Source organism: Prenolepis imparis, unplaced genomic scaffold (assembly GCF_030444845.1).
Source record: "Prenolepis imparis isolate NDT839.2.m4 unplaced genomic scaffold, iyPreImpa1.0 SCAF_2, whole genome shotgun sequence".
Classification (NCBI taxonomy): domain Eukaryota; kingdom Metazoa; phylum Arthropoda; class Insecta; order Hymenoptera; family Formicidae; genus Prenolepis; species Prenolepis imparis.
In genome coordinates, this window is record NW_028141160.1 from 21,729,039 (window position 1) to 21,745,296 (window position 16,258).

The 16,258-nt window shown below is 39.8% G+C and overlaps 1 protein-coding gene across 1 annotated transcript in view; it reads left to right on the forward strand.

Annotated features, from left to right (window-relative positions):
- Nucleotides 1-16,258, forward strand: part of Rdx (BTB/POZ and MATH domain-containing protein rdx) — a 74,328-nt gene that overhangs the window by 18,499 nt on the left and 39,571 nt on the right. The window contains exon 3 of the mRNA XM_083031807.1: nt 14,868-14,925. The gene's annotated coding sequence lies outside the window, so the exon portion shown is untranslated. The remainder of the gene's footprint in view (nt 1-14,867; nt 14,926-16,258) is intronic.

The window sequence follows — 16,258 nt, forward strand, 5'->3', positions numbered from 1 at the left end:
TTGTTCGTCCAAGAAAGAGAGGAAAAGGGAGGGAGAGAGAGAGAGAGAGAGGAGAGAGAGAGAGACGGATACACCAGGTCTCTTTGTGAGAGAGGACCTCGTCGCTCTCGAGAGATCCGAAAAAAGGTCTTGGAAGCAGCAGTCGACGGACTGCGGTTTCGGTAGAAGTCGAGCTGGACGTGCCGAGGCTGTGACCGCGTTTCACGCTGAGCTAAGTGGCACGCGCCTGCCTGGCTCTACCTCCGCCCCCCTGCTCTTCTCCGCAGGCGTCTCCACACACGCGTCTCTTGCGTTCTCCACCCTGCCCGGCATTACGCGCCGCCGTCGTCATTATCACCGCCATCATCATCATCGTCGAACCGAATCGACCTCGCGTCTCCGTTCCTTCTTTCTTTGTTCCTTCTCTCATCTCATCGCCGCGGTCCCCTCTCCTCCTTCTCTCGTCTCGTCGAACATACGCGCGTGTGCGTATACGTATAAATCCTCTTCACTTTCTCCCTTCGCACAAGTCCCGTAAATCCTAACGCTTAACCCTCGAGCGATTCAATCGTTAAATTTCAGTCACGCAACTACTATACATTACGATGAGCGGTGAGCGCAGACAAATAATGTTTCAGTTTAGTTTTGGTAATCAGTTATATAACGATTCACAAAATTGATCGGGCTTTTCAAATTTTGTTTTTTTTTCGACAATTATTATATTTGGAAAAAAATTATTTTTATATGCCTCCCTCTGCTCTTTCTATTTTTTTATATTGAGAACTTTATGAAGAGCTTTCAAAACATTTCATCAGTTTTAACTAGGTTCCGTAGAACCAGTTCCATTTTTCATTATTTTCTACTTTATAAGAAAAATAGCTATGCATAAAACCGTAAAGATGTTAAAAAGAAAAAAAAAATATATATATATAACTAAACGCGCGAATGACTCTTCGTGATTGATGCGAGCGATATTTATTCATGAGAAATGAATTATTCCTTAAGGACGTGCAAAATGAGATTTTTTTTTCTTTAACCCAATGATTTTTCCAACGGAACAGTTTGCGAATATTCCCATGAATAGCAAACGCGATGGAAATATCGGGGAAGGAAGAATGAACGCTTCGATGAAGTCGCTTGCTCGAAGAGCTGAGCTTCCCGATATTCGAGGAGGCGTGCATTCTGATACGGGTTCCTACTTCGATATGTCAAGGACTACGATTAACGCCGACGATTGTCGGTAGACTGTCTCCTTAGAAACTCAATGTGAACAAACGCTGCTATACGATATCGTATGTATATACGATACGTATGTATATTGTTTCTGAGTAAAAGGGTACTCTCGACGCGGTGGCGGTTTCCCTCCGATAGCGTTTAGTTTCCACTATCAAACTCTATCCATTTTTTTTTGTCGGTCCCCCCTGCCGACAGATAAGCGATTTCCTGTCCTGTAACCTCGTTACGTCACTGCTCGTGTGTCGGTTTCGTTAAAGAGAGAAGTCGCGCAGCCTTGTAATTTTTCAACGTTTAAATACCTTCGCATTACTAGAGCACTCAAATTTAACCGACTTGTGAATCTTGAAGGATTTCTGTCGTCTTTTTATTCGTTTTGCAACTCGGGCATTTCGTATGATGCCGCTCGATATTTTGATATTAAAAGTCAATCTCGATTTACATCTATCATCCTCGATCCTTCCGACAGCTCGGTTTGCATTTTCGAGGCTGCAAACGCGACCTATTGGCACAATCTATCTCATCTGCGCGAGATGTGAAACGGCGTTAGATCGGGTTCGGGACGAGCGCGCTTAGAAAGTCAACGTGCCAACGGGTGTAATCCCATACGTATATATCGCCAACGTAGTTTAGGTTAATCGCCGTTGCCGTTCCAACACAAGTAGGCGACCGTAACTAACCAGCCGAGCGAACTAGGCGAAATTAGAATGTTTTCTCGATCCACCGCCGCGCCGGTTTCCAATGTGTGTTGTGGTGTGTTGTATACGAGTGCGCGAAACGCGATCGCGGCCAGTCCGATTCCGAGATGCGGGAAATCGAGAGGTTTGTACACAGAAACGGATCACGAAAAACCCCCCTAGCCAGCCCACCTCACCTCACACACACCTTTGGATTTCCACTTGCATACATAGGGGGATCGAAATACGAAATCACAATCTTTGTCGATCCATTATGGGCGATTGTAGGTCGATCATTGATATTTAAATGAAGGGAATGTTTGAAGTTAAATGAAATTACGATGACGTTAATGCCTGCTGAAAGAGCCTCTCTCTAGCGTATGTGTAAGAACACATTTTTCTCTCTCTCTCTCTCTTTGTCCCTCTCTCTCTCTCTCTCTCTCTCTTTCTCTTTTCACGATGGGCAAGGCGTACAAACGGTTTCACTTTTAGGTCACCTTCGCGTAAGTATACTCGGATTTCACCACTTCGCCCGACAGCTTCGGGTCCTTTCGCTCTTTCGAAACTTTTGATATTTCTCGGTCGCTGTATACACGGGGGATTAGCCTTCGTCGTCCTTTGATACTCTCGCGCGGATCTTAGCTTTAGAGGATTTGTTTGAGTTTTTAAGTAACGGAGAGCACGTTTACTCTCCTCGTTCTTTCTACGGAAAGCGATAATTTCGAAGGGACGAGATGGCGAAATAATAATTTCACGTATAAACGATACATACACGCTCTTATGCCTCTCCTCGGTCGAGCGAGAAATTCATTTTTCAACTCGGCCCTGAGTACATTTACAAACATACGACCGAAAGTCCTACATGCGCCCGTCGCTTTCCCAGAGATATCTCGTTTAACCTCGGTGCTTCATTATGAAACTAGTTGTTAACGTAATAGTAACCGAGCATCGCCAAGCCGAAGTCGAAATCAAAGTCGAGGAGCCATTAATAAGCCGTTTCAGCAACTATATAACCTTCCATTAAAAGACAGCAATGTCTTTAATACATCTCTTTCGTACCTCTAAGGGAACTCGTTTTATATTTATAACGTACAAATATATCTCTCGAAGAAACTTTCTGTATTAAATTATTAATAATTTATGTTCGATAAACGCTTTTATATTTTTCACTCGTATAAATTAAATGTATTATATATTAAAACAAAAATTCCACGAAATGGATTATAACAAGTTTAACAACGAACGTGTTTTCTTCCGAGGACACGTCTCTTAGAAGGGTTTACATGTTCTCGGGTTACATATACTTGGTGACCGTGAACGATTAACTTTAAAAACTCTTGCGAGGAGTTCTAGTCAACGCGCGTGCAACACAAAAGGCTCGTTGTGACGAGACGAGACTTGGTCTCGGTCCACTTATTCGCCGCTCCGAGTCGCAAGTACGTTCTACTTGCAATTCGGAGCACCGCGTAAGAGTATAGAGACTTTGCCTGCACCCTATACGAAAACCGGTACTTTTAATTCGCGCGATACATCCGATACACGCGATAATGTCAACGTAATGAAGCGGAAATTCTCCGATTCTCCCGGGAAGATTATAAACCGTGTTACGTCGCAATCTCGGGTTTTAACGTAATAGCTGGCGGATAATTGGGCATAATATTATGTGTATTTAATGAATATTAACGACATATTTATTATTGTGTGCGCGGAGGATGGGATCCTCGGGTTTAGATCGCGACAAAAGCGAGCTTCTCTCTCTCTCTCTCTCTCTCTCTCTCTCTCTCTCTCTCTCTCTCTCTCTCTCTCTCTCTCTCTTTCTTTGAAGAAGAGCGCCTCTAATCGTTTTCTCACAGGAATAATTACGCACGTGCACGACTGGCCTATTTAATTCAATGAAGCGAGCCATTGACGGACCTATTCAATCACGCGACAACGACACGAGGTCACGTTAACACAACAGACGGAGGCCGCACAAGTTACACACGAACGCAGACCCCGAAGAGTAAAGTACCCACCCACCCACACACGAGGTGGGACATGTCGTGGAAATCGCGAGCCCCGGAGCGATTGATGCTTGGCCGATTTCCATCAGTTAGAGTTAGACCATTCGACCGTTTGTTACAATCGTAGCTTCAATGCAGAGGCAGAAGGCTCCGATATCGCGATATGATTTCTCTTCCTTTGTACTGACTGAATGATAAATTTTTCAAAGAGAGGAGAGAAAGAGAGAAAATTCTCCTAGCCCAATTCCGTATTTTTTTTTTCAAAGATATGAGTGCAAAAAGAATTATATTTTAATGGCGAGATTTTCCAAGTCTTTTCTTCTTCTTCTCTCACGATGACGTATGATTAATCACGCGCCAAGTATCGACGCTAGGCGTTAGAGATCATTTAACATGACGCATAGTAACGCCTTAGTGTTACGTACCCGTCAAATTAAACGCGTCTCTCTCTCTCTCTCTCTCTCTCTCTCTCTCTCTCTCGGTTCGTTCAACAATATTATAACTTCCCCACACGCGGGAGAGAAGGCGTGCGTCTGCGATCTAGGCTAACCGCGCCGGTCGTGTCGTAAGTGGGAGCATAACCCTCTCGTATCTCCCATCGTCGTCTCGGGTGTCGCGAACACACGTCCAATTTATTCACACACGTGCGTCCACAGACACGAAATGCAGAATCCGTGACAGATTCGCGAAAGATGTGCGTCTGTAAAAGATCTCGTAGAGATGAGATGGTTATCGAATCCGAAACGAAACTCTGATTAGCGAGAATTCACGAGTCTCGAAAGACTATTTTACTCGTTACACAATTAAATATTTCGCAAATTAACATCTGACATTGAATATCATCTGTTGAAGTGTGCAAAAGTCCATTCGAGAGATGGAGATAAACATAAAGGTACCATCTCGTTACATATATCTTATACATGTATACGTGCGTTCTCTTTTAAAGTTTGTGAAATCCGTCAGAATTATTTCGAATAAACTCTTGATTTAATTTGTAAATTTTCGCTCTTTGTCGAGCTCGCTCCGTGTAAATCGTCGAGGCGAGATCTCTCGGAGACCTCGTCGTGCAACCTACCTACCTACATAAACACGATGCTCCGCTTTGCTTTCCGTTCTCCTTACGAACACCGTATCGCACCTTCTCGCGGCAAAGAGAGAGAGAGAGAGACGAGGAAGAGGAGGAAGAGACTCGTGCAAAAAGCTTCACTACTCGCACAACTGCAACCCAATTTCGCGCGGTAGTATTTTCTACGCGTATCGACGTGATCGTAGGTCAAGGTTGACATATCGGATATCGCGCGCGAACTTTCATGTATTTAACGCCGTTCTGCGGACGAATTTTGCCGAAATAATCAACTTCAACCCGCAATTTATCTCTGAAATTGTCGTATCTCTCGACAATCATCAGTAATCTCGGAACGTTTAGCCGCATATATTAATTAATTATTATATTTATTTAACATATGCTTTCTCTCTTCCTATATATATATATATATATATATATATATATATATATATATGGAAATCCTTATTTATGAAAGTATCGAACTTCTGTTAGCCGGCTGCTGTGCGTACCTGGTTCGAAAATCTGAGGCTCTCTGAGAGAAACGGTACGCTCCAGAAGATCTCGCGTTACTTTCGCGTGTTTACACGCGGGTCTCGAGTGGGTGCTCTTAAGAGGGAAGTATCCGCGCGCGGACATGTCATGCACACAAATATACATATGACGTAAACGAATGATTATCCACTTCATGGTATCTCTCACGCGGCGCCTCTCTCGTCTCTCTTTCGCGAGCTCTCGCGATTTATGAATCAATATTTTACGTTATAACACGCGAACGAATATACGTATTCAATTAACGGTGGTAATGGAACGTCCTCATTAATCGCGGACGACAATATCGACCCCTCCCTTGCGCGTCCGCCGATAATTACTGTGATTAATGCGAATTTCATCCCGCGTTCATCGTGCTTCTCCCCGGGATTTAATGGACCGATGAGAATCGGAGCGCAGAGTCTATTTCTTTCTCCTTTTACGCCCACTTATTCTTCCTCTCTACACACACTTCTCTTCTCTCCTTTCATCCGCCTCTCCCTTTCTCGCGGGAGAAGAGAATGCGACCACGCGGAAATCACGCACCCGTTCGTTACGCGTGCGTTCGATCGCCCGGTTATGTGTGTGTATGTATGTATGTGTGGTGCGCATACAATGCGCTCGTAACGAAGTCGTTTCGCTTCTCGTTATTTCCGAACTTTCCTGCCTGTCTAGCTGCGAAAACAGCCTAAGAAACGAAACGTGTCGTTTACACGCTGTTGAACGCATAGCGGTTCTTAATCATGTTGTTCTGCGAGTTTTAGTTTCTCTCTCGCGGTTTCTGCTCTTGATCGGTAAACGCACCGTGCGAGTGATTTATAAGTTCTAGCCATTTTTATATCTCTGTTTCCTTCTAATTGTAAGATTAATTCCCGCGTCTAAACGAGTCTAGCGTTTTAAAGAATTTTTTATAAATTTTTTTTCTGTATTGCATTGGTATAGATTATTATTTCATATGTTTGTGTCTTTGATTTCTCAAGAACATACTTTACATGCGTGAAAAAGGAAGAGAAAAAAAAGTTATCGAAAAGAATTGCGCAGTAGTCAAAGTTTAATCCTCAAACTTATCACTTTGTTGTGTAACGCGACGTATCGTTTCTTATCATTTCAATGTTCTTCTCGCTTCGAGAGAGACACAAGTTGCGAATTTAAAATATTTATCTTTATTAACCTTTCAGAGGCAAAATCAAAATAACACGAATAAAATTTGCACGTTTGTATCTAATTATACGTTTAATATTCCGATTCTCGACGACACGAGTCCGGTCGGTTTTCAAAAAATCTGATGATTTTCTCTTTCTCTCCGAAAACTGTTAGTTCTTTATTACCATATTCAGAGATCCGCGTTCGATCTCGCATACGACGTGTTCGCATTGATTTCGAATCGTTTTCGTCTACGATTTCCGTCGAGCTCTCGAGCTCGCGCTTTTGCTTGGGCGCTCTTATGCTTGGTCCTCGAGCGGCGGATAATGTTGCGCACGGGGAGTGAAAGCGACACGGTGAACCCGCTTACGAGGTTACCCATGTACTTTTACTCCGAACCGAGCTGTATTATAGTGGCTACTTACCCGGCAGTCCCTGGCATAGTTATTACCAGAAATATCGCCGCGTTGGAAAGCCTGAGCGCTACGCATTTGCTGTATACTCTGTCTCTCTCTTTTTCTCGAGAGAGAGAGAGAGAGAGAGAGAGAGAGAGAGAGAGAGAGAGAGAGAGAGAGAGAAAATTGCTCTCCTCATTCGAAACTGCTAAATATATATATATAATTTTTTCCCCCGCGTGAAATTCGAGAACGTTTAGAAAACTTATTCGGTCCGATGACCGTGGGCGACTTGTTTCTGACCTCGATAAAAAAATATTCAGAATCTACCTGAGATACTTAATCCTCCCAGGTCTGCGTGGGCTTTGTCTAGTTTGTGAAGCTATCCGACTCTAAAAGAGAAAATATACCGGAGTTATATATTTTGAACCTATATATAACTCGTCTCTAATTTCGTCTCTGTATGTCGAAATATCCTTCTTTCTCGTCAATTTTATTTTTTGTTTTATTCATGCTTTGGAAAGCTTTAGCTAGAATTGAAATCAGAATTTTTGATCGCTTATTATTAGGTCGCTTATTATTAATGGTGGCAAATCGCCAATATTACACTGCAGTCGCTCGTGGTGAAAAATGTATACACTGTTAAACCGAGAGTTGTGATGTGAAAACGTTAGTTGTCGCGTGAATTGTGAATCCCAAATGTGCGCGATGGTTACTTAAATTAAATTACTCGAGAGAGTTTTAAACGCGGCGGGGTCAGATTTTAAAGCTCGTCCTCCTTCCTTCTCTCCTTGTTGTATATGCGCGTTCGCGGTCCCGCATGGTTGGCTTCGGAATCGATTTTCATTATCGTTTCATCCGAGGCCTGGGAAGAGAGGAGAGAAGCTTTCTCTCCTGGACAAAGCGGACGCCATATGCCGCCCTGGACAATGAAAACGAGTGGAAACGAGAGAGAGTCTCGTCGGAGGGCGCGTATATGTGTGTAGGGCCCCTCGGTTTCTCGGCCCCTCCGAGAAAGAGAGAGAGAGAGAGAGAGATCCACGTCTCGATTCTTTCGGATGCCCAACGTTGGGGAACCCTTCGAGCCCTCTGAATTTTCGCCCTCGCTGCTCGCCCGCTTTCTGTCCCGACGACGACACGAGGGCGAAGAAACGAACCCCCTATCTCATCGTACTTTCCCCACTTCGAGGGACGAGTGTTTTCGTGTGTTTGCGCGTACAAGTCTTTTTTTAACCGCTTTGTTAAAACATTTAAAACGAATTAATCAATCTCTCTTTATTTTTTAATAATACGAGAAACTTCCCGTAATCCCAAAATTATAGAATTTATTTTCCTTCAATCGCACGCGCGCAAACCTTGATATAAATGATTCGCATCCATTAAAATCCTTTTATTTTAGTAATATCGGAAAATTTAATCTCGGAGTTATAAACCTTCAATTTTGCACCGGAATATTACGAACGTTATTTTACAGCGAGAGATATACATATATAGCGCATTGCATAATTATTTCACTTAAAAGGGAACTATAATGTATATTTTGGAATATAACGGAATTAATCTCTTCGCGCAGTGTGCTAATGCGAATGTAAAGGAAAATGAAAAAGAAAAACCTATGATTTTTTTTATATTTTCGAACTTTTATATGCGACCAAAAAATGGGATTAATCAGAGATTCGTTCCGAGTCCCATCCGGTGCATCGAGGGGGTTAATCACGCTTCGGAGGAACGCGATGCAATCAGCGAGAATTAATGCGCCCACGTCGCCGATATCGTCGTTTCGCCGAACTCCAGGCCCAAGTTTCCGCGATAATCGCATTCGCTCCACTTTCGTGGAAAAGTCGTGAAACGAGTGATCACGGAGCGGTTGTTCGGATGTTGTTCGCGGAGCTCCTCGTCGGCGGTTTTGGAACCGCGCTCGCGCACAGCTGTGTGCCGAGGTCTTCTGTATCTCTGTCTTTCTCTCTCTCTCTCTCTTCGATCGCCCTTCGCCGTCCCTTCTACCTCACGACCCGAAACGGATCTATATAGATAGTGCGTCGTTTCGTGGCAAGGACGAGGGAGTGAATCTTCCCTCGTTCTATCCATTCGACACCACCGTCATCATCATCATCATCTGCCACTGTACATGTACCACCCACAGAGAGACAGACGATCGAGGGATCCTAAATGCGGCCTAAAGCGAGTCGAGGGTAAATACGATCTGGGAACCTTGGGACTGTGTGCCGTAGCTTTTATAACGGATGATCCTTTTCAAAATGGAGAAGCCGACGAGACGTATTGTAATCGACGTCTCTCGTTAGTCCTTGAATTACGTGGAATGGAAATAATACGTATATTGTAACGTGGAATAAAAATATCTGGCACTTTTCTTTTATTCCGTGTATTAATGCGAGAAAGAAGAATCTAAATTAAGATAAATGTAAAGATATATAAAATAATTTTGTACAAATAATATTTTAATTTCTATTTTCGTGAAAGATAAATAAAGATTGACTCAATCTTGGGAAAATCTAGATAGAAATAGAAACACATGTATATATACATACAAATGTTTGTAGGCTTCCAGCAAACGAATCGTAACGTAAGCTCAGATGTCCGTCCGATGACATGGAATATACGATGCAGTAAATATCTTCTATTTTTTACTCGAATTCTTTTCAACTAAAATACAAGTTTCGAAGAAACGAACAAAATGCAAGCATATGTATACAATATAATCTTAACAATTCTCACAATACACAATTCTCACCCATCAATAGACAATGGGCCTTTACAATTTAAACAAAACTAAAGAAATAATATTAAAAATATATATGTATTTGTTTGTCGTGAATATCCTGAAAAATACAACTTCGGAATATCCTCAGACACTTTAGAAAGTTCACCGCTTTACAAAGACCTTTAGGTCCTAAAGCGAAGCAACGGTTAAGGGTCATCGTGAAGAATCTTTTGTGGCGCCTCCCCCACCTTTATTCTTTCTCTCTTAATTATTAGCCCAACCGATCGGTTTAATATTGATTCAATCGATGCCGATGCGATTCCTGTAATCCGAGGGACGATTTATAACAAACCAGTTTGACTACTCTTACTCGGCCTCACGCGCTCCTCTTTTCGATGCCGATGTTAACGACGCGCGTTATTCGATGTAACGATAATAAGATCGATGTAACGCTATACAAATTTGTTTGCCCAAACGTTCTCCGAACGCGCGAGCCATGACCCGTACAAAAATTTACTCTCTTTCCGAATCAATGTAATTGACATTGTGATGTAATACAAATCGGGTTCCGGCAGGGTTCTCTCAGGGGAAATCATTCAAAGAGAGTGAGGCCGCGCCTTAAATATATATAAATATATATAAGATATAAGAAATATATAAAATTATATAATAGAGTATATAAAAGATAAATGTATAAAAATAAAATACAAGAAAAACGAGAAGAGTAAAGAGTTTAATATTTTAAAATAAATATATATACTCACTAGCGGATCCTGACGTCGATAATGGGGGGAGAGGGTTGCAAAATTATTTTATTTAATATTTTTGGTTTCATGATTAGATTTATTTATTCCAGGATCAACGACGTCGATAGCTCTTTAATGTTTGTTTTTCTTTACTTATATTTTTTAAATAAATTCAGCAAAACTGTTTCTTTTAATTTGCAAGGGGGGGTTTAACCCCCCCCCCCCCCAGGATCCGCTAGTGTATATACTATATATAGACGAGGATAATATAACAAAAAGAGAGATAAAAAATAAGTATACAAAGTTTACAAAGTTTTCGATATCACGAAATGGCTAAAAATAAGAAATAAGTATTGTAAGTAGGTATTTATGTATATCTAATATTTGCATAGTGTTTTATTAGTGTTTATTTTCTTGCTGTCGAAGATTCAAATTCTTATATATTCCGCGTTTATAGCTTATATTCCGTTATGTTCTCAGTTATTCTTGTGTTGTGTCGCGATCCTAACGTCAAAGTTCCTCAATTGACATCTATCTAATTGATCGTTGATGGCACCTGGCCTAGTGGTACAGTTAGAAGAACGAGTGGGAGTGGGTATTAAACATCGCGGCTATGAAAGAGGATCGAGGTTAACGATAAGTTCTCCTCTCTTTCTCTCTTTCTCTCTACCTCTCGTCACGAACCGATGAACTTTTTCGTAAGAAAAGAGAATCGACGGAACGTCGAGAGCGGATTATCGATTCGAATGACATCTGGGGAAAATATGTGTCCGTGGTGGTGATTTATGAATCTTAAGATTACGCTGACAATAGAAAAAAAGAAGAAAAGAGTGTATCGTACTCAGAAATGGCTAAAGTTAGAAATTTACCGTAACAAAATTCTTCCTTGAAGATGGTAAATAATTCTACCTTATTAAAGAAAGTAAATTAGAAGAGATGAATTAGTCAGGATACTTATTTAATTTCAATTATTGTTACGGAGTAATGATGCAATCCGAAAGAAGCTTTTAAAGACTTCGTTCGATCGTCTCGATGGCAGCGAAATTTAATCCAGGATCTAATGATCGCTTATGCAACGCGCTCTTTGCTGATTTCGTTTTCGCAATTCGCAGAGTCTCGGCGAAAATAAAATATATCGCGATATCTCCAACGAACATTATTCACAGTCCTCTCTTAATTACATTAGGGTGATACGCTTCCCCCTCTCGTCCCTCCTCTCCCCCCCCCCCCGGGAACTGAACAGAGACTGGCGCTGGAATTGTTTCCATAAAATTGCGACACGACACCGTTTCACCGCCGCTAATTCACCGAGGAGATTTATGCTAGCCGGTGCGCTTTAGCTCCCTCGACTCCCCCGCGTTTCCCCCCTGGACACCGACCCACTTTTCCCATTATCGTAGCGTAACCATCGTCGGCCGGTGTATTGCCGATAAAAATCGCGCGTCTGTCAAAAGGTCGTCGAGAGCGTCCGCGCCTTTTCCCTGTCGTTTCACAAGAGAAGGTCGCATATGGCGCATGAAACTGCGCTGATCCTAGTTCTTATACAGGGTATTTCACCGAGTGGAACATCTCGCGCTACCCTTTATTCGCGTCTCAAACAGACTCTGACGAAAGTTTTAATTCGAGCATTTCTAAGCATATAAAAAAGCTTATACACGTGCACATGATTTCAATAATTTTTAATGCTATAAAAAGCACTCGGGAAAACTCGGATTCTGCATAAGTACATAACAGATCATCTTCGCGCATCCAATTCGAACGTATCCAGATTTATACTATACTCGACCTGCAAAAATCCTCGATAAAAGAGATCTAGGATCCTTTCACACGGCATTCGACGCGCGATGGGAAAACGGATTCTGGATCACAAATATATATGTATAGATGCAAAGCAAAAGGGAAGGGCGGGCGAAGAAAGCATGTATATCGTGCATTGCTGTTCGAAAAGCTCAACGAAGGAGGATCTTCTCTTCCATCATCTTATGTGTGTGCATGTATGTGTGTGTGTATATATAATAGAGGCTCGAAAAACGAGGCGAAGCGAGGTGAAGAGAGCTGACCTACTGTGGCAAGTGGCTCAGGGCCGTCGTTGTCCAAATCGTTCCCCCCGATCGTCCCCCAACGTTCTCTCCATCCGGTACCACGCGGCAGTATTCAGGTCTGTCTCTTTCTTTTTCGTTCTCTCTTCTGAACATAATATCCTTCTAGCCACTCTGCGTCTTCCTCCTTCTCGTCCTTCTTGATCAATCTCTCTCTCTCTCTTCTTTTCCCTTTATCCTTTTCAATAGCTCGCGATCAGGATTCGCGCTAACGTTCTCTCGATAAGCCAAATGGACCGTAACGTTCGGACGATAATTTCCGGAGTCTATCGCGAGGTCGTCCCGCGTGATAATGAAGTATCGATTATAAGAGCGATTAGAGGCGAACGCCTTTGTATGAGCGCGAGGGTGAAAGCTTCGATAATTGAGAACGATATAGTTCTTGGTATAGCCGCGAGAATATGGAGATAATATATGGCGGTTCCCTTCCTGAGAGAGTGCTTTCTAACCGATTCCAAATAGAGCCATTGCTCAATGTACCGGCATTGCAAATGAGCCTATTATAGCGTAGCTTATTTACCCGTTTTAACATCCGCTCTTACATTTTATTACTTCCATTGTATGCGCGAGAAAAAGCGTGCGTAAAGAAAAGGTAACGAAATACTACTTTGAATGTTAAGAAATTAATTTATTTTTTTCAACGTATCCTCTCTCTAGTTTATGACTCTATTTTAATTTAGTATTTTTATTTTTTCCTTTTTTAAAAAAAAAATAATTTAGTCGATATATTTGAAACAACTATGTATAAAAGTTCTAACAAAATTAAATTTTAATTATTTCGAATTATGGTATACTTTGGTCACGATACACTCTATATTTTTTTTGCTAAAGAAACGGCATAATACGATTCGTATTTTTATTTTTTCCTTTTTTTAAAAAAATAATTTAGTCGATATATTTGAAACAACTATGTATAAAAGTTCTAACAAAATTAAATTTTAATTATTTCGAATTATGGTATACTTTGGTCACGATACACTCTATATTTTTTTTGCTAAAGAAACGGCATAATACGATTCGTATTTTTATTTTTTCCTTTTTTAAAAAAAAATAATTTAGTCGATATATTTGAAACAACTATGTATAAAAGTTCTAACAAAATTAAATTTTAATTATTTCGAATTATGGTATACTTTGGTCACGATACACTCTATATTTTTTTTGCTAAAGAAACGGCATAATACGATTCGTATTTTTATTTTTTCCTTTTTTTAAAAAAATAATTTAGTCGATATATTTGAAACAACTATGTATAAAAGTTCTAACAAAATTAAATTTTAATTATTTCGAATTATGGTATACTTTGGTCACGATACACTCTATATTTTTTTTGCTAAAGAAACGGCATAATACGATTCGTATTTTTATTTTTTCCTTTTTTTAAAAAAAATAATTTAGTCGATATATTTGAAACAACTATGTATAAAAGTTCTAACAAAATTAAATTTTAATTATTTCGAATTATGGTATACTTTGGTCACGATACACTCTATATTTTTTTTGCTAAAGAAACGGCATAATACGATTCGTTTGGTCCACTTAACACGATATACGGCGACGTATCGTTTGTTAGCGAAGTCTGATTCAATATCCTCGACGGGATTCGTGACCGACCGGCCTCTCTTGCGCCTTTTTGCGCACGGTCAACGTAAACGCCCACCCGAGGAGGAAAGTGAATCAGCGGCGGCCGCCGAGTGAAAATCATCTAGTGAAAATGTGAAGGTCGGGTAGAGTGGCGATTTGAAAGTTATTCTGCCGTAGCTTCCAGCTACGAACCGATTTTCACTCTGCCGCCGTCGTCGTCTAGGTTCCCTCGTGAAAACGTACGGCAAAAGGTCGGATTATTGTGGATTATTATTACAGGTTCCCTAGGTACCACTTTTACGTGCGAGGATAGCTCACGAATGTAGGGAATTGCTCCGATAAACGACATATCGACACGTCGATCCTTATACTAGTATATTTTTATGCTGGACTAAAATATATATTAGAAAAAATATTTTTTCGTTTATTATATTTCCAAAAAATTGGTATTCAAAATATATATGATTTGTGCAAAATTTAATTTTGTATACCAATTTTTTTAAAGATATAATATAGAAAGAAATATATATTTATATATAATTTAAATTTTTTTATTATATACTTATACATCTACATATAAGTTCGTGCAGTTACGTGTGAATTTATAATGCTTTGATTCTACATCATTAATTTTTTATATATTACGCAGATAAAATGTATATTTATATATCTTTTCTGGTTTTTGATTTTAGAAATCTTTCTGGAGAACATCTTTAAGTGATATCGAGGCGAAACAAACTATGGGAACGAGTAAGTAGATGCATGAAATAAATCTTTTCATAAATACCGATTATACTTTATACATTAAACAATGAATTTCACGCTTCTTTCTTTTCGTCTCCTTAGTCCCGCTAAATCGGGAAACAATGCGGTCTTGAGCATTGAGATTTAGCGGACGATCTCGATTCTTTAATTAGCATCTACTTTAATCTTGAATTATTGACCGAAACGGTTCATTTGTCACCACCGAAAAGAAGCGCTATTTTATTAGTAAAATATTACAATAGCAGACCCATCTACATATTAATAATAATCAGTGTTTGCTGTTATCTAAATAAAATTATATAGATGATCATCTAGATGAAATTTTGGCGTTATCTTATCTTTATATAGATAATTAAAAAATGTATTATCTATATCTGCATCTTAGATAAAAAAAAGTGTTATCTTTACTAAATTATCTAAAATAATATTCAGATAATTTGATTTAGAGTTTCATAGCACATGAAAATATTTTAAGTATAGTAGAACTTGAGCAGTAAACGATAAAAACTTATAAATAAAAAACTATGAATATATTTTTATATCTCTTTTATAATTTTCACTTTTTTTATTTTACATTACATTTTTATTTATTTACATTTTTTAACTGTTTACATAAGAGATTTTAAAAATAATATTATCTGGAAGGTTATCTAGATGAATCGTCATATAATTTTATCTTTTATCTAGATACATTTAAAACAAAATCATCTTCATCTTATCTAAGATGAATTTACATATTTTTATCTCATCTTTATCTAGCTAATTTTAAAATCATCTAAGCACAACACTGATAATAATAGATAAATTATTAACGCATTAAAAATTAATATTGTAGGCATTAAAAATTTTGCTACTAGTGGTATAGATGGATTCAAAGTGTCCTTCTCTTTATAATTACTGACACAAATTTTATTAAAATTATTTAAAACTAAAATTAAGATTGAAATGTTATGAAAAGTACTTGAGCATTTTTGATCTAATTTGCGCGTAACGTTGTTTACGTCGAGTCTCAATTTAAGTGAGACATCTCCTGTCGGCTCGTGTCGCCGAGGTCTCTTCCGCATAGTTTATCGTAACTCCGCGCGCGGAATCGCGATGGAATTATTTCTTGATCGGGACCTTCATTCTTTGCACGGTGAGTCTCGGCCGCGAATGCTTTATATCCGTTAAGTGTAAGAGAGATAGAGAGAGACAATGAAGAAGAAGCGGCAATTTGTACCGTTGCACGTGCGCGGACGACAATACTTCACACAGCTATTGTAGATATACCCTCGAAAGTGACATCATTCGTCCTCGCACTTACGTAAAGATATCGGTG